Genomic DNA, 7,202 nt, shown 5'->3' on the forward strand with positions numbered 1-7,202 from the left:
GTTCACTCAGTTCCTTTCACTTGCTGCCTCAGGTCATTCAAAAGGTCATTCACTTATCTAACACTTGCATGTATTCAATGTTTATTCAAAGTTTGTGTACTTTAGGAGAACTTATTTCTACATGCTGTTTGTCTTTTTTGAATCTAAGGGACTTCTGTCTATTTAACTCTCAGTGTGTTGCCCACCTAATTTGCATTATTTTTATTGTGATTCTTATTATTTTGAAAAACTAGAAGTAATACTAATGTCCTACAATAGGGAATGTTCCAGATAACATGACAGCAATAGGGTAGAATGCTATACAGCCAATTTAGATGCTAATTTTCTTTTTTTTTTTTAACTTTGGGCAAGGTCTCACTAAGTTGATGAGACTAGCTTTGAACTTACAATCCTCCCACTTTAGCACCAAGCACTGTGGTAAACATTTGACATATAACCCTCACTATGCTAAAGGAGGCTTTTTTTTTTTGGTGAGGGTGTACTAAGGATTCAGTTCACGGTTACTCAACTACTGAGTAACATCCCCAGCCCTTTTTTGTATTCTATTCAGAGACAGGGTCTCAATGAATTGCTTAGCACCTCACTTTTGCTGAGACTGGCTTGGAACTTGTGATCCTCCTGCTTCAGCCTCCAGAGCTACTGGGATTATAGGCATCGCCACCTGCTCCCGGTAAGGAGGCTCTTTTTTTGTTCTCTCATTTCACAGAGATGGAACTTGAAGCACAGAGAGGTTAAGTTATCTGCCCAAGGATGCAAATCTGGTAAGAAAGAAAATCAGAATATGAATTCAGAGCTATCCATAACAGTACACATGCCATCACTAAGCCATGCTGATTTCCTCTGGTCTTAGTTATTGAAATAAATTTTCAACCTATTCATGCTTTGCAAGTTGAAAACTATCATCCCATGTAAGTAGTTTAGAATCTCCCCACAGTCATAGAATAAATAAACTAAACTGGAAGTCAGGATCCTGGAGTCCTTTATGGAAGAGATGATTATGACATTGGTAACTACTCCATCTTCCTTCCTCCTGCTCTCAGCCCACTCCTCTCCAGCCAACCTGCCCTTATTGTGCTATTTAAAACTAGTGGTCTAGCCCTTCCCATACATCCATCTTCCTTATCCTCTTCTCCCTATCGCACTTATCACCATCCATATCCTCATTTATTCAGTTAGTTTGCTTATATTTGTCTCCCTAGGTCACAAAGTCAAGCTCCACAAAGAACAGGGATTTGGGGTCTCTTTTGTTCACTGATGGTCCCTACCACTCACATCAGTGTTTGCTACATAATACACACACACAACAAAAAATATTTGTTGAATAATCCCTAAAATAACCACAAGGTGCCTAAAGTATTTTGATATCAGAGTAACTCTATTGAAGAGTGAATTATTGATTTATTATCTAGCCATACCTCCTTAAAATTGATAATGAAGTTATCTAAAGATTTTTATCTGAATCGATGTTTCTGGAGAGAATTGTTTTCTTTTAATGAACATTTTACTTGTGATTCGATGTTTGGTTTTTTTTTAATTCAGAGGGGATATATTAAAAATGTTTAACAACAACAAAAATTCTGGAAATAGAAGATTCTTTTAACTTAGAAGAGAGAGAAATCAGGTAGGCTTGGTGTGTTTTCATTGCCCACATAATGGCCTGTCTCTCTGTACAGTGATCTTATAAAACCTGAGCAAATATTTACCTTTGACATCAGAAGAAGTCAGTTAAGCAAATGAAATTTCACAATGAATGAAATGAAAGACTTCCTTCTTTATTTATTCTGGATAGTATATTAATTTTTAGGATGGTTTTATTCACCCAGACATAGAGGTATTGTTTGATAGAAGGTCAGCATTCATTCAGCTTTTGCCCAGCTCTACCTACAACTATTAACTATAACGTTGGTCATTTCAGAGTTACCAATATACTAGTTGACAGTGTAGTCAATGAAGGACTTGTTGACACTGAATTTCTTCTTCTACCCACTGATCAGATCAACTATATTATAATAGCTAATCATTAATAAGTACCAAAAAAGCATTAATAAACATCTGTTAAGACCTGGGCACCATATCTATATTATCTCAAATATGTCCACTACCTCCACAGGGTAAGTACTATAGTCACGGAGTCCAGTGAAGTTAAGCAATATTCTTATATCACACAGTCAGAGCTGAGACTCAAACCAAGAGTATCTCTCTGATTCCTCAATCAGGGCCAATTTCAAGGTCCACTCTCTGGCCCTAATCATTTGTCAAATCAGTTGCCTTATAAGGTTATACTGAAAGAAATTGTGGCAACCAAAAATTCTGTACTTATACTACAAAATTATCTGTTGTTTATCTGACATTCAAACATATCTAGATGTAATTTTATTTGCTACATCTGGCAATTATATGTGAAGAGACCTTGGAGACTGCTGGGTTCAGTGGTTCTTAGCCAGGAGTGCTTGGTGAAATTGATCAGGATGGAATTTCCAAAATATAATCACAGGCTATTTCTATGCTGCCTGAGGATTCAGAGTCTGCCAGACCTGTGAATTTTTAAGTTTCACTTATTTATTCACAAAATATGTGTAGATTTACTAATTACTTACCTCATGCCAAGCATTTTTTTCTAGGCCTTGGTAGCACAGTAAGAAACAAAACAAAAATTCTACCTCTGGAGATCTTCCCAGGTGATTTCAAAATTTATCCCAGCTAAGAAACAATGGACCAAGCCTCTCATTTTAGTTTATGGAAATTGAGGTCCAGAATAGTGCTATGCTGGCTAACAATCACTGAGGGACTAATGTCAAGTCTCCAAGTCTGTTTTTTTTTTTTTTTAAGTTTCCAACTCTTATCTAACATCTTCATTTATTTTTTTTTAAAAGAAAACTATATGCTGACTCTAAGTCCTCCATGTTCCCCAATACTCCCCTTTTAATAATCATTACTGTAGGCCCCGGGGACGGGCTGAACTTGTGGCTGGGCCTGGATCTGATCGAGGGACTAGAAGAGGGGTGCGCATGCGCAGGAGCAGCCCCCCTCCCTTCCCCCCAGGAGGCACCGAAGGGCAGGGGGCCTCAAATATCTTTCTTGCTGGCCGCTTGAGGAGTGAGTAGACCCCGAAGGTCCGGGAGAGGGGCTGGTCCCCACCCTGAGTCTCTGGGGTCCCTGCTGCCTGCCCTGGCAAAGACTGGAGGCGCCAATGTCGTTCCCCTGCCTCCTTCTCGCTGCCCTTTGGGGGTTTGGATTCAGGATTTGTTCCTAGTGTCCAAGACTATGACAAGAAACTAACAGAGGCAGATGCTTACCTACAAATCTTGATAGAACAACTAAAGCTTTTTGATAACAAGCTTCAAAACTGTAAAGATGATGAACAGAGAAAGAAAATTGAAACTCTCAAAGAAACAACAAATAGCATGGTAGAATCTATTAAACATGCATTATGTTGATGCAGATTGCTAAAAGTACTATTAATCCTGTAGATGCAATATATCAACCCAGTCCCTGGTAACCTGTAGTCAGCACAATGCCTTCCCAGACTGTCTTACCTCCAGAAACAGCTCAGTTGTGTAAGTCAAAGCAGCGTCCGTCTTCCTTACCCATTGGATCGGTATTAGCTACCTTGGGACATCATCAGACTCCAACACCAAATAGTACAGGCAGTGGGCATTCACCACCTAGTAGCAGTCTAACTTCTCCAAGTCATGTCAACTTGTCTCCAAATACAGTCCCAGAGTTTTCTTACTCTAGCAGTGAAGATAAATTCTATGATGCTGATGAATTCCATCAGGGTGGCTCATCCCCAAAGCGCTTAATAGATTCTTTTGGTTCTGCCTCAGTCTTGACCCACAGCAGTTTGGGAAATATCCTAAAGTGCCCAGATACCACAGAATCACTGAATTCTTCCATGTCCAATGGTATAAGTGATGCTGACCTTTTTGATTTACATGATGATAGAGACGATGACTGGGAGGCAGGTCAGTGGAGGAGCACAAGAGTGTTATCATGCACCTCTTGTCACAGGTTAGGCTCGGAATGGATCTTACTAAGGTAGTTCTTCCAACATTTATTCTTGAAAGAAGATCTCTTTTAGAAATGTAGGCAGACTTTTTTGCACATCCGGACCTGTTTGTGAGCATTAGTGACCAGAAAGATCCCAGGGATCAAATGGTTCAGGTTGTGAAATGGTACCTCTCGGCCTTTCATGCAGGAAGGAAAGGATCGGTTGCCAAAAAGCCATACAACCCCATTTAGTGTGAGATCTTTCAGTGTCACTGGACATTGAATGTCTCTTCAAATGACACTGAAGAGAACAAACACAGAGCTAGTTTCAGAAGGACCAGTTCTCTGGGTTTACAAAAACAGTGTAACATTCATGGCTGAGCAGGTTTCCCATCATGCATCCATTTCAGCCTTTTATGCTGACTGTTTTAACAAGAAAATCCAATTCAGTGCTCATATCTGGACTAAATCAAAATTTCTTGGGATGTCCATTGGGGTGCACCACATAGGGCAAGGCTGTGTCTCATGTCTAGGCTATGATGAGCATTATATTCTCACATTCCCCAATGGTTATGGAAGGTCTATCCTCACAGTGCCCTGGATGGAACTAGGAGGAGAATGCAATATTAATTGTTCCAAAACTAGTTATAGTGCAAATATCGTCTTCCACACTAAACCTTTCTATGGAGGCAAGAAACCCAGAATTACTGCTGAGATTTTTTCTCCAAATAACAAGAAGTCTTTTTGCTCAATTGAAGGGGAATGGAATGGGGTAGTGTATGCAAAATATACAACAGGGGAAAATACGGTCTTTGTAGATACCAAGAAGTTGCCTATAATCAAGAAGAAAGTGAGGAAGTTGGAAGATCAGAATGACTATGAGTCCCTCTGCCTTTGGAAGGATATCACTTTCAATTTAAAAATCAGAGACATTGATGCAGCAACCGAAGCAAAGCACAGACTTGAAGAAAGACAAAGAGCAGAAGCCCAAGAAAGGAAGGAGAAGGAAATTCAGTGGGAGACAAGGTTATTCCATGAAGATGGAGAATGCTGGGTTTATGATGCACCATTACTGAAACGTCTTGGTGCTGTGAAGCATCAGGCTGGGAAACAAAAGTTTACACCTGATGACCAGGGTAAGTCGTCCAAATTAAGCAACAATCTTCCTTTGGGAGAACCTATCACTCCCTTCTTATTGCAGTGGTTCCTATCTCAGGGATACTGGACTTTCTGACATAGATGAACAATTAAATCTGGAAAAGCTTCCCTTTCTCTATGGCAGTTAAGATTTTGACTTCAGTCCTAAGAAAACAAGACATCTGCTCCTGTTCCAGACCCCATGCTTTGAAAAGTTTCACACTCTGCACTCTTGTTCTGCTGTTAAGACACAACATACAGACTCTTATTTCTTCCTTCATGTAATCTCTTAGGTTCTATATATAGAAATATATACACACAAAAATATACCTGATGGCAGATTTTTCATAAATCTTCCATCTATTGTAAATATTGGTTCCTCAGAGTTGTTTTAGAATATAAGTGCAATGTATTAAAATCAAGTGTTAGGAAATTTCATGGTTTCACTTATGATAACTTTTATTTTGGAAATGCACTATTATTAAATTATATCTAAACCTGGGAAGAAATAATCATTACCGTAAAATCATAATCTGTGGTTTGCAAATTATGGACATAGGAGCTATGTTATTCTAATACTATTTAACTTAAAATGCTGAGATTACAGATGTTGACAGCAGCAATAGTGCATCCTAACCTCAAATGACAGTGGCAGTTGTCATTGTCACTTCCCTCTTACAAGACCATCACAATTTATGCTGTAGGTATGCAGCATTCTTCAAATGTATGGACTTATTCATTCTCCCCATAACTCTGTGAATGGTACAGGAAGGATGTTATTCTAACTGTCCCTTTGCCATCGAAGCAACTTGTAAGTGGAAAAAACAGGGCTCAAATCCAGATTTTTCTGTCTCCCAACTTGGAATAAATCTGAGGGTAAATGAAAATTTTGGTTTGTTTCCTTTTTCCCTCTTATAAGCACGAATGAACAACAAACTGTTGGACACAAAGGTGGAAAAAATCTGCTGTCAAAATCTAGTTTCCAGGGCTGGGATTGTGGCTCAGTGGTAGAGCGCTCGCTTAACATGCACGAAGCACTGAGTTTGATCCTCAGCACCTAATAAATGTAAAATAAAGATATTGTGTCCATCTAAAACTAAAAAATAATTTTAAAAAAAATATACTTTCTATATCCATGGGTTTCTCATATGTGGATTCAACCAAGGATTGAAAATAATTACAGATGTACTGAACATGTACAATGCATATTCTTCCCATCATTATTCCCTGAATAGTACAGTATGACAATGATTTACAGAGCATTTGCATTGTATTAGCTATCAAGTAATCTACAGATAATTTAAAATACAGGAAAGATGATTCATATAGAAAATGCATGTAGGTTCTATGCACATATTACCTCATTTTATATAAAATTCTTGAACATCCTAAAATTTTGGTATTCTTGGTGGGAAAGGCTATTGGAACCAACCAATCCCTGTGAATGTTAAGGGACAATTATATGTATGACACCTTAATATCTTGCCTGATACAGAGACTTTCCCTCCTGATTCTAACCCCAAAGTAGGCACCATTACACCATTTCTTAGAGAATGAAATACAAATTTCACAAGTTTTTTTATTTTATTTTATTTTTTTGGTGTGTGGTACTGAGGGGTTGAACTTAGGGCCTCATTCACTGAGCTACATCCTCATTCCTTTTCTTTCTTTCTTTCTTTCTTTTTTTTTTTTGAGACAAGATCCCACTAAGTTGCTGAGGCTGGCCTTCAATTTGAGTTCCTCCTGCCTCAGCCTCCTGAGTAATGGTGGGTTATGGGCATTTTCTTCACAAGAATTTTAAAGATAAAACTGGCTATGACCATACTCTTGTGGACAGCAGCCACCTTCTCCAGTGAAACATCTCTGGCAGAGGGTTTGGTCAGCCCTGCTCTAGACTACCTGCCTCAAATGAGGAATGAGCAGATGTGCCTGATCATTCGCCAGGTTCCACCACTGGTTTCTCCAATCCCCACTCCGACCCTCTGGCATGATCAGACTCTTGTTTTCCACAGTTACTTGTCATTCTCTTTTGCACAATTGGTTATAGTGACCTGTTCATGACCCATAGAATTTGA

The 7,202-nt window shown here is 38.9% G+C and overlaps 1 pseudogene; it reads left to right on the forward strand.

The window, feature by feature from the left end:
- Positions 1 to 2,848: 2,848 nt before the first annotated feature.
- LOC107148313 lies at positions 2,849 to 6,039 on the forward strand (annotated as a pseudogene).
- Positions 6,040 to 7,202: the final 1,163 nt, after the last annotated feature.

This window comes from Marmota marmota, unplaced genomic scaffold (genome assembly GCF_001458135.2).
Source record: "Marmota marmota marmota unplaced genomic scaffold, marMar, whole genome shotgun sequence".
Lineage (NCBI taxonomy): Eukaryota > Metazoa > Chordata > Mammalia > Rodentia > Sciuridae > Marmota > Marmota marmota.